The sequence below is a fragment of the Hyperolius riggenbachi genome, chromosome 2 (assembly GCF_040937935.1).
Source record: "Hyperolius riggenbachi isolate aHypRig1 chromosome 2, aHypRig1.pri, whole genome shotgun sequence".
Lineage (NCBI taxonomy): Eukaryota > Metazoa > Chordata > Amphibia > Anura > Hyperoliidae > Hyperolius > Hyperolius riggenbachi.
Window position 1 is genome coordinate 260,228,875 of NC_090647.1, and position 16,570 is coordinate 260,245,444.

General features: G+C 45.0%; 1 protein-coding gene across 2 annotated transcripts in view; it reads left to right on the forward strand.

Annotated features, from left to right (window-relative positions):
- Positions 1–3,660: 3,660 nt before the first annotated feature.
- Positions 3,661–16,570, forward strand: part of TPST1 (tyrosylprotein sulfotransferase 1) — a 154,332-nt gene continuing 141,422 nt past the window's right edge. Inside the window, exon 1 of one of the 2 annotated variants that reach the window (XM_068268592.1) lies at positions 3,661–3,796. The gene's annotated coding sequence lies outside the window, so the exon portion shown is untranslated. The remainder of the gene's footprint in view (positions 3,797–16,570) is intronic. The other variant, XM_068268594.1, reaches the window with a different exon arrangement.

Consider the following 16,570-nt stretch of genomic DNA (forward strand, 5'->3'; position numbering starts at 1 on the left):
AGAGCCAGTTCTTCTCCATCAAAGATGGAGAGAAAGAGTGTAATAAGCTGAGGCTGGGAACAAAGTCGCCTGTCGGTTTTCTGCATGCGTTTTCTGCACACCATGTGTGTATGTGTGAAAACATGCATGCACGCTTTATCACAGAAGCCAGTGTAATATTATTTTTAATTATTATAATTGATTTAGAAAATGCCTGCAGTGCTTCACTGCTGTCCGTTTTTATCTGCATGTGGAAAACACATTCAAAATGTGCACCAGCCAGTTGAATAACACTGGTTCTCGGTTTACCTGAGTAGAAAGCGAGGGGGGGGGGGATCCAAAATTTCGCAGGGGGGCCCAGTGATTTCCATTATGCCCCTGGCACTGTGCATGTGCTAGTGGGGTCTATGCCTGTTTAGTTGTACACGGAGGGGAAGCACAACCGCAAGCAATATTTGACATTAATGACAAATAAATGCAAAAGGTAGGATCGGAGAGATGTAAGTATATCGAGAAACCCTATGGACTATGCAGAGGATTCCCTATGTAAATTCCAAGGGTAATATGTGGTATTTATGCATTTGGCCTGTAGATGGCACTGTTATATTTGCTTGAAGGACACCAGATGTGAAAATAAACAAATTAAATAAACAATTGTATCTATCCTCCTCCTAAAAATGACTTTTTCCGGTATTCCACAGCTTTATTTTATATTTAAATCTACTTTTTAAGTTTTTACTGTTGTATTGTCTCTGCTCAATGACACATTTATTAAAGTATGCCAGAGCTAAAATCTATGAACTATTGACCCTTCTTATCTCTTTCCTGCTCTCAGAAGCCATTTTCTGACAGGAAAGTGTTTTATAGTTGTAATTTCTTATCAGTGAGGGTCACACTATAGTCTGACCCAGTCCTGACTCTGACAGGAACTGCTACTTACATACCTGATGTTTAACTCTTTCAGGCAGAGAAAGAAAAAAAAGGAACACAGCATAGTTATTTGTGTGCTAGGCACTGTACATACACATCTCTATCTCATCATGTCGCGTGTCACCTCGGGTATCCTTTAAAGAAAACCTGAAATGACTTAAAAAAAAATTTCAATCACCTGGGGCTTCTGCCAGTCCCCTGCAGCTGCCTTGTGCTGGCACCATCACGGAATGATCTTCCGGTCTCCCGCTGCAGCTAAGTTTCGTTAACGCCGTCTTTCAAGTCGATGGCCACTGCACCTGCACGGCCTTGGCAGCGCATCTTCGTGTGCACTCCCGATCCGGGAGCATCCTGCACAGGCACAGTATGAGGTTTTCTAATACTTGAAATCTTAAAACTAACCTTAAGTGATGAGATAAATTAGCATAGGACTCTCTCGTGATGGGAGCTCAAACAAGGACATGCACGTCCAAAGCTGTGCAGGCACAGTGGTCATCGAATTGCAAGCCCGTGATAACGAAATTTATGGGTGACTGGGGGATCGTTCCATGACGGTGCAGGCACAGGATGCTGCAGGGGACTGGCAGAAGCCACAGGTAAGTGAAACTCTTTTTTAAAGTCATTTTAGGTTTCCTTTAAAGTAAACCAGAGATGATTACATCTAAAGATTTCATACTTACTCGGGGCTTCCTCAAGCCCCATAAACACTTGAGTCCCACGCCGTCCAGCCACTATCACTCTCCCGGTAATTGCTTCAGTCGCGTCAGTCTGGGTCTTTTGCGCATGGGCTGACCTCCCGTGCATGCGCATAAGACCCAGACTGAACGCGACTGAGCCAGTTACCAGGGCTGATTGTGACTGAACGGCAGACAGTGGGAGGATGGCGTGGGACTCACTCGTGCTTATGGGGCTGGAGGAAGCCCTGGGTAAGTATTGAATCTTTAGATGTAATCATTTCTGGTGCACTTTAATGAATAAGATTATCTATACCGTTGTGGATCATTAGATCATGTTTTGCCTGGCTGGAGAGACAGAGAAAAGCCACTGCTTTATGTATTGAGCTGGTGAAGCCTGTAAATAAATCTAGTTTCAGCTATTCTGCATCTGTGACTACTGAACACAACAAATCCCCCTTCCACCACTGTAACCTATCCTGCACAGGGCCAGGTTTCTGGAAAGGCCACAAAGGCCCTGGCCTTTGGCGGCTGCAGACCAATCAGACACCTGGACATGAAAGAGGGGTTGCTACATATGAAAGAGGAGGCTGAAAATGGAGAGCAACACATGAAAAGGAGAAACTGATGCCCAAGGGAGCTGTTCATAAAAGAGAGGGGATACAGTACATGGATGGTACACATGAATGAGGGGGCTGCACATGTAATGGAGGGTCACTACTGCACATAAAAGGGGAGCTCAAACATACTTGGCTTAGGAGCACAGAAAGTATAAATCCAATCTTGATCCTACAATGCCCAACAGCATAAATGTGCTAGTTCAATTTACAACTTGTTCACACAGGCAGCTGCTGGTGGCTTGTTTTGGGCCAGCCGCTTTTCTGCTACTGAACAGAAGGGCATATGGCATAATTTCCCCTGAATTTATCAGCAAATTTCGAGCGCCTAGGGGGGATACATAACCACAGATGCTACAAGCTACATGCAGCATCTCAGATGTTATCTGCACTGGTTGTGCAATTGATAGTTGACATATTGAGATGAACGCTCCCATTCATCTCAGTACAGCAATGTGGTGGATCCCAGCAGTAAAAGATCTCCTTCCTATGAGTAAATAAAGCCACAACTGGAAGTTTTGTACACTTTTCCCTCCTTCCTGCCATGTTCTAGTGTCCTTCTTCAACCTAAAATTTGACTTGGGAAATCTCATAAGAATGCATCTTTAATCAACTAGAATGGCATTCAGAGTCTTTTGCTTTAAAGAGACTCTGTAACAACAAAAACCTCCCCTGGGGGGTACTCACCTCGGGTGGGGGAAGCCTCCGGATCCTAATGAGGCTTCCCACGCCGTCCTCTGACCCACGGGGGTCTCGCCGCAGCCCTCCGAACAGCCGGCGACTGCGCCGACTGTCAGTTCAATATTTACCTTTGCTGGCTCCAGCGGGGGCGCTGTGGCGACTTTCGGCACAGAAATAGACGGAAATACCCGATCTCCGTCGGGTCCGCTCTACTGCGCAGGCGCCGGAAACTTGCGCCTGCGCAGTAGAGCAGACCCGACGGCGATCGGGTATTTCCACCTACTTCGGCGCCGAGAGGCATCAGAGCGCCTGCGCAGGAGCCAGGAAGGTAAATATTGTGTCACGGCTGTACGGAGAGCTACAGCGAGACCCCCGAGGGACGCAGGACGGCGTGGGAAGCCTCATTAGGATTCTGAGGCTTCCCCCACCCGAGGTGAGTACCCCCCAGGGGCCGTTTTGTCGTTACAGTTCCTCTTTAACAAGAACAGCAGTAGACAGAATAGTGTAGAGTAGACTATGAATAAGCGAGAGGTGACTACATCAGAAAGATAGGGAAGCTCAGCACCACTGGTAAGCTCAGCTGTGAGTGAAGAACTACGTCATCAGCAGTCCACAACAGCCACTGTCCATACAAATCCCACCACCAGCAAGCACACACAGCCACTACCACACTGTCCTGACTATCTGCTCACGGCGACCCCGCCCACTCTGCGCTCTGCCAATCGCAGGTCACCTCACACCGCAAACTGATCTTCCGCTACCCAATAAGCGGCCCGCTGACATTGCCTGTGTGCTTAGCAGCGGCGCTGTGTGTTGTCTGTGCGAGTGCTGCTCGGAGGAGAGGGGAAGAGCACGGTGGATCTTCGGTATGATGCCGGGGGGAGGGGGGACCGGAGCTGAAAGCACCGGACACAGGTGAGCGCTACATGCACTGACTTCTTACTGCACAAAGCACTCACACTACAGAGCGTCACCGGGCGCTGTGCGCTAGCCATGGACATAGCACAGCTCTGCGCTGGGGCGGCAGACTAATTGCTGATCTTTAGGGACAGGTTATTGTTTACCTCGGAATTGTGTGATAATTTCTAATCGCAATATTTCACTGTCGATCCCATTCAGGCTGATTGGCACGCACTTTGTTTTGGATAACTGTTGTTAGGTCTGGTTGTCCCGTGGAACGCTTTTGGGATGCCTTGGACTGAGGAGGATAATTACAATAACCTGCTTTCACCTGCTGTTTGCATCTAGTATCTAAAGTAATATTTTATTCTAGAGCTAGCTCTCTACTAGTGTCAAATTATTACAAGTATCTTGCCCAGTGCTGGCTATCTAGCATATAGAATACATTCCCAGTGCCAGATGTATGCCTTCTCGGGCTGCTTGCCAAATTGCCCCATGCCTTATCCAGCTGCTTCTCCAGTGTTGTCCATCTCCTGCAAGTCCAGTACCAGATTTATGCCTGGCCAAGCTTCTTGCTGCTTGCCCAGTTTTGGAACTATTCCTTCACAAGCTGCTTTCCCAGTTCTAGAAGAACGATGCCTTGCCAGCCTTCTTGCCCAGTTGCAGAAGTACTATGCCTTGCCAGGCTGCTTGCCCAGTTCTAAAAGAACAATGCCTTGCCAGCCTTCTTGCCCAGTTGCAGAAGTACTATGCCTTGCCAGGCTGCTTGCCCAGTTCTAAAAGAACAATGCCTTGCCAGCCTTCTTGCCCAGTTGCAGAAGTACTATGCCTTGCCAGGCTTCTTGCCCAGTTGCAGAAGTACTATGCCTTGCCAGGCTGCTTGCCCAGTTCCAGAAGTACTATGCCTTGCCAGGCTGCTTGCCCAGTTCCAGAAGTACTATGCCTTGCCAGGCTTCTTGCCCAGTTCCAGAAGAACTATGCCTTGCCAGGCTTCTTGCCCAGTTCCAGAAGTACTATGCCTTGCCAGGCTTCTTGCCCAGTTCCAGAAGTACTATGCCTTGCCAGGCTGCTTGCCCAGTTCCAGAAGTACTATGCCTTGCCAGGCTTCTTGCCCAGTTCCAGAAGTACTATGCCTTGCCAGGCTGCTTGCCCAGTTCCAGAAGTACCATGCCTTGCCAGGCTGCTTGCCCAGTTCCAGAAGTACCATGCCTTGCCAGGCTGCTTGCCCAGTTCCAGAAGTACTATGCCTTGCCAGGCTGCTTGCCCAGTTCCAGAAGTGCTATGCCTTGCCAGGCTGCTTGCCCAGTTCCAGAAGTACTATGCCTTGCCAGGCTGCTTGCCCATTTCCAGAAGTACTATGCCTTGCCAGGCTGCTTGCCCAGTTCCAGAAGAACTATGCCTTGCCAGGCTTCTTGCCCAGTTCCAGAAGAACTATGCCTTGCCAGGCTTCTTGCCCAGTTCCAGAAGAACTATGCCTTGCCAGGCTTCTTGCCCAGTTCCAGAAGAACTATGCCTTGCCAGGCTTCTTGCCCAGTTCCAGAAGTACTATGCCTTGCCAGGCTGCTTGTCCAGTTCCAGAAGAACTATGCCTTGCCAGGCTGCTTGTCCAGTTCCAAAAGAACTATGCATTGCCAGGCTGCTAGCTGAGTGCCAGGTTTGTGCCTTGCCAAACTCCTTGCCCAGTTCTAGGAGAACTATGTCTTGCGAGGCTGCTTTCCCATTTCTTGGAGAACTATGCCTTGCCAGGCTGCTTGCCTTGTGCTAGATATTTATTGTGCTTGCTTAGTGCCAGGTTTGTCATGCCAGACTGCTTGCCCAGTTCTTCAGATCTAGACTTTAGATCACTTACCCAGTACTAGATTTATGCCTTGACCAAGCTGCTTGCCTAGTGTTGGCACTGATTAGAGTGTTTGCTCTTTGGAATAGTTGCCAAGTATCCAGAAGTTTCTACTGATGCGCAGTAATTTAATGTTATCTGTAACAATTGTGGAAAGTACAAAACTTAAAAGGTATTGATTCTTGTTTTCCAATGTGCTAGCTTGTTTTAGAAGTGTGATACCATCCAAGAAGGGGGAACTGCAGATGGTTAAGGAGCTAAAAGTCACATTTGCTTGCAGATTTCATACAAATTGCATGCCGTTTGGAATTTGACCAGTCAGGATTGGTGAAGTGTTGAGCATAATGGCCAGACATGTATAAATGAAGGCTAAAGCAGAGCTACAGTCTTATGCTCGGTACACACGATGCGTTTATTTTTCAGTCAGTTTCCCGTTCGTGTTTTTTTTTTTTTTTTTTTAAATTCGTTTTTCAGCTCGATTTCCCACTTAATTCTCTTATCTTTTCTTATTGATTTCCATTCACTTCTTTGAGAAATCAAGCAGTAAAATGATCAAAAGTAATATTGGACTTGTTAGAAATGATCGAATGCATCTATCGACTGCATAAATGCAATGTGTGTACCTAGCATAATATATCATATGATTAAGAACCTGTCTCCAAGCTCCTTATTGGCTTTTGAAGATGGCAGTATGAGATGCTAGTAATTTTGAGATGATGCAGCGATTCTGTTAATATTATGCAGCTTGGAATTGGAACAATCAAATGCAGTAGCTGATGATTTTGATTGGTCAAGATCAAAGCTGCATAAACATGCATTAAAGTAACAACGTCTGCCTCAAGTCAAAAATATAAGCATACCATCAACCATTTCTATTGACTTTATAGTTCTTCTATCTGCCTCTAGCTCAAAGTAAATTATCTGTGTAAAAATCAGTTTTCCAGGCCAATTTTCGGGTCAAGCCAATTAACTTACCTTTATATTTTGGGGTGTGGAAGTAAATTGAAGTGCCCAGATATACAATACAATAACATTTCTATAGCGCTTTTCTCCCATAGGACTCAAAGCGCTTATGGTCTCTCAGATTCAGTAATTGGTAGTAGGATGAAGTATTCACACAACAAAAGTTATAATTCTGCAGATGCCAAACTGAACAGGTGGGTTTTCAGTCTGGATTTAAACACGGCCAGGGATGGAGCTGGCCTGATATGTTGAGGTAGGGAGTTCCAAAACATAGGGGTAGCATGACAGAAGGCTCTGGGACCAAAAGTTTCCAAGTGGACTCTGGGTATGACTAGATTAGTAGAACCTGTGGATCTGAGAATGCGGGGATTGCTACGCAGCTGCAACATATCTTTCATGTATCCAGGGCCCAGATTATTCAGGGATTTAAATGTCAGTAGGCCGATCTTGAATAGGACCCTCCATTCTATAGGTAGCCAGTGAAGTGAGTGTAGGACTGGCGTCATGTGGCAGTGACGGGGTTGGTTGGTTAGCAGTCTGGCAGCAGTATTCTGTATCAGCGGTAGGCGGTACAAGACCTTTTTTGGAAGGCCAGTGTAGAGAGCATTGCAGTAGTCCATTCGGGATGTGATGAAGGCGTGGACTAAGGTTGGCAGATCTTCTGGGGGGATGAGGTGCTTGATTTTTGCAATGTTCTTCAGGTGAAAATAGGATGATTTCACCACAGCAGAAATTTGAGTTCTGAAGTTTAAATTCCCATCAATTAGAACTCCCAGGCTACGCACATGATCAGAGCTGCGTAGATCCGTGCCTCCTATTCCCAGTGGTGAAGACTACAAGTTAAAGTGGACCCAAACTAAAAATACAAGATTTCAGAAATAAAATCTATTTTCTAAATTATAATAATAAATAGCAGCTTTTTTTCAGCTGCATGATGACAAATATAAAATATTTTACATTTATTGGAGGAACCCCTCCCTTCATTTCAAATTGCCGGGATTTTTCCGGCAAACTGCTGGAGTAGATGGTGTCTGGCAATGGAGGAATTGCTAATGGCTGCCCCCAGTATAACCCTAGATATAAAAAGAGAAGGGTGAAAAGCATGCACTGAAATGCTCACAGGTTTGAAGGAGTGTTTATTTATCTTTGTATGTGTCAGAGTGGTACAACTAAATATTTTTAATTAAAAAAATGTTTGGTTTGGGTCCGCTTTAAGTTGTTTTGTTATAATTTCATCTAATACATTAAGGCCTCTTTCACAGTAGGACATTGCGTTTGATGCAACGTTAAAGTCGCAACGCAAATTGCAATGCCCCAAAAAAGCCACAACGCAACATAATGCCCCGTTATCGTCGCATACAGTACAAACACACAGACAAACAAACACAGAGCATTTATATCGCGCTTTTCTCCTGGCGGACTCAAAGCGCCAGAGCTGCAGCCACAAGGATCGTGCTCTATAGGCAGTAGCAGTGTTAGGGAGTCTTGACCAAGGTCTCCTACTGAATAGGTGCTGGTTTACTGAACAGGCAGAGCCGAGATTCGAACCCTGGTCTCCCGTGTCAGAGGCAGAGCCCTTAACCATTACACTCTCCAGTAGAGCATACAGACAATGAAAAGTATGCTTCCAAGTTATTACTGAGAATGTGCAAACAGTCCAACGCAGCTAATAATGTGTATAACGCACAGCATGCAGCACTTTCTAATAACGATTCATGTTACACACAAACGCAACGTGTGCACCGTTATTCTGCGTTAAAACATTTTCTAACGTGCGACTTTAACGTCGCACTGTGAAAGAGGCCTTCTGCTGGAAACACAGGAAGCAACTTTCGATCGGATGATTATTTCTGACCTATCCAATCTGTTTCCGATCAATAAAGGGATTGATTTTGGAAAGTTTTTATCAGAAAATCGATTCCTTTGTTGATTGGGAGCAGTTCGGACATGTACTCGTGATACAACTTTCTGTCAGATTACCCGTCAATCGGATGGGAAATTGTGTCATGTGTTCCCAGGTTTAGGAAGAAAATGAATAGTATTGATCTAAAGCCTGGTGCACACCATGCAGTTTCCTGTCAGATAGATGGGTCGAATATATAATTTCCAACAGGTCTGATCTGATTTCCAATAGGTTTTCTGATTAATTTGCATAGAGGTGATCAGAAAAACGATCGGAAATCGGATCTGTTGCAAATGATCTATTGACCCATCTATCTGATGGGAAATTGAATAGTGTGTACCACGCATAAGACAGGAACAGTACATGTGTTGGATGGATTTGCCTCTGTTGAAGAGAGAACAGAGAAGTGAGATTACTGTTAACTTTATTGCATGCCAAAGGTCTGTTCTTATCTGTGTATGTTCAATGGTGTGCAAATACCATTGCTCATCCGATAGACTGTGTTCAACCCTTAAGCCCCATCTACACGATACGATTCTTTGTGCGATTTGATTACGATTTTATTTACGATCCGATTAAATCCGACATGCCCGATCAGGATTCGATTCAATTCGATTTGCCATTGTTTTTCAATGACAAATCGAATCGAATCCCGATTGGACATGTTGGATTTAAAGAGAACCCGAGGTGTGTTTAAAGAATGTTATCTGCATACAGAGGCTGGATCTGCCTATACAGCCCGGCCTCTGTTGCTATCCCAAACCCCACTAAGGTCCCCCTGCGCTCTGCTATCCCCCATAAATCACAGCCATGCTGTGAGGCTGTGTTTACATCTGTAGTGTCAGTCTCAGCTGCTCCCCCGCCTCCTGCATAGCTCCGGTCCCTGCCCCCGTCCCTTCCCTCCAATCAGCAGGGAGGGAAGGGATGCAGGCGGGGACTGGAGTTCTGCAGGAGGCGGGGAGAGCAGCAGACTGACACTATAGAGATAAACACAGCCAGCTCTGACAAGCTGTTTGTCAGCAGCGTGGCTGTGATTTATGAGGGATTGCAGAGTGCAGGGGGACCTTAGGGGGGGTTTGGGATAGCAACAGAGGCTGGGCTGTATAGGCAGATCCAGCCTCTGTATGCAGATAATATTCTTCAAACCCACCTCGGGTTCTCTTTAATTGGATCGTAAATAGAATCGTAATCGAATCGCACAAAGAATCGTATCGTGTAGATTGGGCTTTACAGACAATAGGCGTATTTGATTATCCTTTCCTAAAACTACATTCACACGTCAGACCTTTACAAGCTTGTAAAGTCTGACGTGTGTACGAACCTTAAAGCTGGCCATACACTGGCCCGCTTTGCCGCCGTTTCGACAGCAGATTCGATCACTGGGATCGAATCTGCTGCCAATCGTTCGCGCTACACGCCGAATTTCGATCCATTTCATCCGATCGCTCCGTGCGGAAAATTACCGTTGATCGCCCGCGGCTAGTCAGCGCGTCGCTAGCGGCGTTCGAGTACCCGACGACCGACGCAATAGAGCCGCATACATTACCTGCTCCGCCGGCACGACTTCCCCCGGTCACCGCTGCTCCGTGTCCGCGCTGGGCTCCGGCATGCTTCAGTTCCTCCTGCCCGGCAGGAAGTTTAAACAGTAGAGGGCGCTCTACTGTTTAAACTTCCTGCCGGGCAGGAAGAAGTACAGCATGCTGGACCTGGAGACCAGAGCGGAGAAGACAGCGGAGACCTGGGGACTGGAGTCGCGCCGGCGGAGCAGGTAATGTATGCGGGCGGGGGGAGCGGCGGCAGCACCACCACCACCACAACAGATTGTGAACGGTTTCAGGCTGAAATTGGTTCACAATCTGTTTGCAGTAAATGTAGCCATACGATCCCTCTCTGATCAGATTCTATCTGTTGGTCGAATCTGATGGCAAATAGACCAGTGTATGGCTACCTTTAGGGCAAGTTTTACCAACAATAAGCAGATATCAATCAAGTGCAGAGATCAGGAATGACAAGCAGATAATACCAATAATGAGCTGATATCAATGACATGCAGACATTGCTAGTGAAAAACACTGCATGATATGTTGGCACTTAAAAATCAAAAATAATAATGATGTTCTCAATCACATGCAAATAATACCAGATACAGGCAAACTGTGATAATTATGGTCTATTAGTGATTGATTCTAGTGACAGGTAGTGATTGGTAGATTCTAATGACAGGCAGTCAGTGATCGTTAGATTATGGTGGCAGGCGTAGAATATTTATGGGTGGTCTGTGATGGCAGTGGCAGGTTGTGGGTGATGAGCAAGTAGTGACAGGTAGTCTGTGATGAGTGTAATAACAGATAATGATAGGTGGCAAGTATTGACAGATAATAGTGGGTGATGAGCAATGACAGGTAACAAATTTATTAAAAGTAATAGTTAGTGAGTTATGAGAAGTAACAGTAGTAGTTACAGGAAGTGTATCATGAGCAGCTACAGCTGGTGGGTGACAAGTACTGACAGCTACTGAGTGATAAGTAGTGAGTCACAAGATCTTTCGTTTCTCTGGTCATGAGGGTGGGTTGGCAGAACTGGTGGTCACTGGGCAGGCTGCCAAAAGTATAGAGAGTAGTGCAGCTTCTGCCTTCCACCTGCATTGCTCCCTTCTTCGCATCTGCTTTTGCAGAGGGGAAGGGTCTCCTATGCCTCATGTCACATCCTCCCCTCAGCTTGGCCACATGGTCCATTCACTTGGCAGGGTGGGAAGATGAAAAGTGACAGCAGCTTGCAGGAGACTTGACCGTCGCTTAAAGAATTGGTTTCCTTATTGCCTTTATCAACAACAACAACAACAAAAATATTTGTAAAGTGCTTTTCTCCCATAGGACCCAAAGCGCAGTTCCTTAAAGAGACTCTGAAGCGAGAATAAATCTCGCTTCAGAGCTCATAGTTAGCAGGGGCATATGTGCCCCTGCTAAAACGCCGCTATCCCGCGGCTAAACGGGGGTCCCTTACCCCCCGAAATCCCCTCCGTGCAGCCGGGGATCTCTTCCTGGTTGAGGCAGGGCTAGCCGCCGCAGCCCTGCCCCACGTGCGTCTGTAAGCGCGTATCTCCGCCTCTCCCCCGCCCCTCTCAGTCTTCCTTCACTGAGAGGGGCGGGGGAGAGGCGGCGATGCGCCGCTGATAGACGCGACTAGAGGCAGGGCTGCAGCCGTTAGCCCTGCCTCTAGGAGCAGCAAAATCTACGACCAATTTGGTCGTTGATTTTGCGGAGGGGGTCTGGGGGTGAAGGGACCCCCGTTTAGCCGCGGGATAGCGGCGTTTTTAGCAGGGGCACACGTGCCCCTGCTAACTATGAGCTCTGAAGCGAGAATTATTCTCGCTTCAGTGTCTCTTTAAAGTGGTTCTTCCGCGAATGAGGAAAAAAATAAAAAGTGGTGGTTGCATAAACTATTAAACATCCTTCTAAAATAGTGTAAAAAGTTTTTTTTTTTTTTTTTTAAATAAATGGTTTCAACAATATAACATGTATTGTAAATAGTGACATATGAAGGACTGGGAGGCTAATCCATTTGTTAGGGGTGTTTTTTTTTTTTTTTTTTTACTTTCTTTTACAACCATAACTGCTGCCTACATAGTTTTCAGTGGTATAACCCACTTCTAGCAGGAATCCCAGTTATAACCCTAACTGCTGAGCTCTGCTGAGCTGCTGAGTATGTGTTTACATTGTTGCTAGGCAACCAGACCCCTGCAGAGACTCATTTTGTGAAAAGAGTCATAAGCTGCAGGGAGAATCAGTCCCATCTACACCATATGATTCTTTGTCAGATTCGATTCAATTTGATTCGATTCATTGATTTAATTTGATTCAATCTGACATGTCTGATTCATGATTCGATTCAATTTGAATCAAATTGAATCGAATCATGAATCGGACATGTCAGATTGAATCAAATCAATGAATCGAATCTGACAAAGAATCATATGGTGTAGATGGGACTGATTCTCCCTGCAGCTTATGACTCTTCACAAAGGAGTCTCTGCACCCAGGGTCTGGTTGCCTAGCAACAATGTAAACACATATTCAGCAGCTCAGCGGAGCTCAGCTATTAGGGTTATAATGGCGATTCCTGCTACAAGTGGGTTATACCACTGAAAACTATGTAGGCAGCAGTTATGGTTGTGAAAAGAAAGTAAAAAAAACCCACCCCTAACAAATGGATTAGCCTCCTAGCCGTCATCCATTACTATTTACAATACATGTTATATTGATGAAACCATTCATTTAAAAAAAAAAACTTTTTACACTATTTTACAAGGATGTTTAATAGTTTATGCATAAACCACTTTTTATTTTTTTCCTCATTCGTGAAAGAACCCCTTTAACTGCTCTTGGATGGTGGGAGTTGAAATCTAGGCCCATTTTGTGTCTGCTTATTTCTGCCAGGGCATAGATTTCAACTTCCGCATTCTGCGCACTCGTCGTTTCCATCGTCCGCACGGATGCCACAACACTGCAACCCGTTCGATCTTCTGTCATGCTGACAGCAGAGCTCCGTCTCTCTGTCAGGACATTGAAATCACTGTGATACAATCACAGTGATCACAGCTCATTTTCGCATAAAAGTCTCTGTCCCTGAAGTAAGTTTATTTACTTTATTTCCTATGAGAGCACAACTAATGACTAACATAAAAAGCAGTAATGTTTACATGTAAAAATGGACCCTTTCTTTATTTCCTCAGCTGAGGAGGTGTTGTGTCTGATTATGCTGCCTGAGGATTTGCGCTGCCCCGCATGCGCAGTAGGAGACTGTGCGGCCACATTTCCTATAGAATGATGCTGCTGGAGGTAAAATACTAAATATCTCCGCTCCCACACCTCTTACACTCCCCAAATTTTCAGGGTAGGCAGGGGACCCCGTGAACGACCTCTATGACAAATTGCAGCCCCCGAGACCCGCTGGTTCAGGAGATAGGTTTCTGTAATCTATCTCCTGAACCAGCGGGTCTCGGGGTCTGCAATTTGCCATAGTGGTCGTTCAGGGGGTCCCCTCCCTACCCTAAAAAATTTAGGGAGTGTAAGAGGTGGTGGAGCGGAGATATTTCGTATTTTATCTCCAGCAGCATCATTAACTTCACACTGAGCATGCGTGCTACTCAGTGTGGAAGGGAGCTTCCGGGCAGCGCAATCAGACATTACAGAGGAATGACTACAGACTACAGTGACTACAGACCAGTGTGTAAAAATAAACAAACAATAAATCTTCTGAACAACCTGTACCACCTTGTGGTAAGCAGGGAAAATAACATGTGCTAACACAGTTGTAACTGTGTAATGATTTTATTACAATGTAAGTTGTACATTTATTGCAATAGTAATTAAGGTTTCAAAACCAGGCTGACATTAGTGCCCTCTCTTGCACTAAAATATAACTAGGAAATTAAATGTGTTGGTTGGGGGCGCAAAAGTCGACTTTGCTTTGGTTTCTTATATGTGTCAGTTGGAATTCTAACAGCTCAGTTTGCACTGCTTTTTATAGCATGTTATCCTTTCTTTGTGAAGTCAGAGCAGGTGACATGAGTACTGTGAGGTCTTTTCTGATTGCTTTATAGTACCTGGAAGTTTGTACCCTTCTGGTTTTTATAATTATTATGACATCATTATGTCATCCTCTGTTACCAATGAACTTAAAGGATACCCAAAGTGACATGATGAGATAGACATGTGTATGTACAGTGCCTAGCACACAAATAACTATGCTGTGTTCCTTTTTTTTTCTTTGTCTGCCTTAAAGGGACTCCGAGCAGTGCAGAAACTATGGAAAGATGCACATCATTTTAAAGCTCTCTTTCTCCTCTTTCCAATGATATATAAACCGCCACCCTACGCCTTTTAGTTTTCGCTATTTTCGCGATTGAAATTGCCGCGGCCACGATTTCGATCGCGAAAATAGAGAAAACTAAAAGGCGTAGCCATAGTTATATTGTATTACACAGGGCGACTTTTTGTCAAAGTCAGCAGCTGCATTCAGCAGAATGGAGCTGCTGACACTGGGGAAAGTGTCGTCCTGTGTAATACAATATAACTATGGCTTGATGGATATCATTTTAAAGCTCTCTTTCTCCTCTTTCTGACGACACCTAAATCGTTGCCCTACACCTTTTTAGTTTTCTCTATTTTCGCGATCGAAATCGCGGTCGCGGCAATTTCAATCGCGAAAATAGCGAAAACTAAAAGACGTAGGGCAGCGGTTTATATATCATTGGAAAGAGGAGAAAGAGAGCTTTAAAATGATATGCATCTTTCCATAGTTTCTGCACTGCTCGGAGTCCCTTTAAAGGAGTTAAATATTAGGTATGTAAGTGGCCGAGTCAGTCCTGACTACAGTGTGACCCTCACTGTTAAGAAATTCCAACTATAAAACACTTTCCTAGCAGAAAATGCTGAAAACTTAGTGATCTTCTAACAAGTCCATATATTTAAATGCACAATTATATGCTAAAATCGAAGTATTTAAAGTGTACCTGAAGGGAATAAAATGCCCCTAGGGCTAATTACCTGGGGAGGGGGAAGCCTCTGTCCTCCGCAGCAGAGGGAATCTAACGATGGGACCCCGCGAAAAATCTGCTTGCCGTGCACACATGTGCAACCTGATTGGGCTCGGCTATACACTGGATGGCAGTTGAAGGTACAGAAATATCTTTGCTGCTGGGAGATTCTTCTAATGTTACTTTTTTCATACACATTTATGTTTTCATTAGACAAGCGTGCCTGTTCATGACTACGGAGGAGAAAATTGTCCCTGGGTCAGCATGTCTTTGGGAAAAACTATAGTAAATACCTGAGAAAATTGTTTCCATCCAGTTATTTTCTCTCCTTCGCTGTGTCAGTCAAGGACACTGGCTGTGTTCTATAAATGATTAGATTGTACCATTCTCATATGACAGGAACCAGTCAACCAGATGCTGAGATGCTGGACACGAGGTGAGACCAGGATAGTATGAAAATTAAGTTTGGGAGACATAAAGCAGGTGCAGGGACTGGTCAGTAACTGAAGGGATGAGTTCAGATTTCAGCTTGCAGAAGATGTAAAGTAGATAATGAAAATAAATCAAAACAGGTGCACAGAAAGGAGAATACAAGAGTATACAAGATACTGGGAAATGGTCAACAACAAGAGGACAGTCAGCATTTCAGTTTAGGATATGGGAGATGTAAGCTAGGATACTAGATAAGGGTCTGCAATTGGTGCGGATCACCCAGTTAGGGTATAGGCTGTGAATACTTACAACAGTAAACAAAACAAAGATCATCTGTGATGAATAGTGATGGTCATGTCTTGAAGAACTCATGGAGAAGCATGTGCTTAGTTTGATCAGTTGACGGATTTGCAAAGCTCTGATTTGATGTGATCACATCCTGCTTTGGCACGTGATCATTACTAGCAAATCAGAGACTTGCATATCACCTGACCAAACTGATCACGTGCCTCTCCATCATTTCTCCTAGACATGACCATCACTAGGTGATGAGGAAATGCATCAGATATATGCCGTTTGGCTCCTTGCAGCCTTAGCAAGTGCTCTCTGTACTCTGTTAGCAGTATAGTCAGGGCTGGTGTAAAATTCTACAGCACCAGAGATAGATTCCAAAATGCACCTCCCCTCCCCAAATTGTGCTTGTAGCAGATGCACCTATTCAGTAGGAGACCTTGGGCAAGACTCCCACGTCCTAGTGGCTGCAGCTCTGGCACTTTGAGTCTGCCAGGAGAAAAGCATGATATAAATATTCTGTGTCTGTCTATCAGTATAGATAGCTGGTGCACCCCAAGTATAGATACCCCCTCCTCAGTATAGATAGCAGATGTGCCCCCAGTATTACTTAGCCCCTTCCCCCAGTATAGGTAGCCAGATGTGCCCACAGTATTAGGTTTTATATATTAAAAAAAAACAAAAAACAAAACAAAGCCATTAAGCTGAAAAAGGTTTGTCATTTAATCCTTGCAATACATAAAGAAAAATGGAGGAAAGTCAGTTTTTTTTAACAAAAGTAGTGGAAATACAATTAACTAGAAAAATGTGTTCCCAGTGTACACA